We start from the raw sequence: 1,201 nt of genomic DNA on the forward strand, positions 1-1,201 counted from the left end.
CCCTAACCCTAACTTCATGTCCATACCCCAGCTCAACCCTAACCCTAACGTCATGTCCATACCCCAGATCAACCCTAACCCTAACGTCATGTCCATACCCCAGATCAACCCTAACCCTAACGTCATGTCCATACCCCAGATCAACCCTAACCCTAACGTCATGTCCATACCCCAGATCAACCCTAACCCTAACGTCATGTCCATACCCCAGCTCAACCCGAACCATAATGTCATGTCCATACCCCAGCTCAACCCTAACACTAACGTCATGTCCATACCCCAGCTCAACCCTAACCATAATGTCATGTCCATACCCCAGCTCAACCCTAACCCTAACGTCATGTCCATACCCCAGCTCAACCCTAACCATAATGTCATGTCCATACCCCAGCTCAACCCTAACCCTAACGTCATGTCCATACCCCAGCTCAACCCTAACCATAATGTCATGTCCATACCCCAGCTCAACCCTAACCCTAACGTCATGTCCATACCCCAGCTCAACCCTAACCATAATGTCATGTCCATACCCCAGCTCAACCCTAACCCTAACGTCATGTCCATACCCCAGATCAACCCTAACCCTAACGTCATGTCCATACCCCAGATCAATCCTAACCCTAACGTCATGTCCATACCCCAGATCAACCCTAACCCTAACGTCATGTCCATACCCCAGCTCAACCCGAACCATAATGTCATGTCCATACCCCAGCTCAACCCTAACCCTAACGTCATGTCCATACCCCAGATCAACCCTAACCCTAACGTCATGTCCATACCCCAGCTCAACCCTAACCCTAACGTCATGTCCATACCCCAGCTCAACCCGAACCATAACGTCATGTCCATACCCCAGCTCAACCCTAACCCTAACGTCATGTCCATACCCCAGATCAACCCTAACCCTAACGTCATGTCCATACCCCAGCTCAACCCTAACCATAACGTCATGTCCATACCCCAGATCAACCCTAACCCTAACGTCATGTCCATACCCCAGCTCAACCCTAACCCTAACGTCATGTCCATACCCCAGATCAACCCTAACCATAACGTCATGTCCGTACCCGAGCTCAACCCTAACCATAACATTAGCTTCATGTCCATACCCCAGCTCAACCCTAACCCTAATGTCATGTCCATACCCCAGCTCAACCCTAACGCTAACGTCATGTCCGTACCCCAGCTCAACCCTAAC

This window comes from Oncorhynchus masou, chromosome 33 (genome assembly GCF_036934945.1).
Source record: "Oncorhynchus masou masou isolate Uvic2021 chromosome 33, UVic_Omas_1.1, whole genome shotgun sequence".
In the NCBI taxonomy this organism is placed as follows: domain Eukaryota; kingdom Metazoa; phylum Chordata; class Actinopteri; order Salmoniformes; family Salmonidae; genus Oncorhynchus; species Oncorhynchus masou.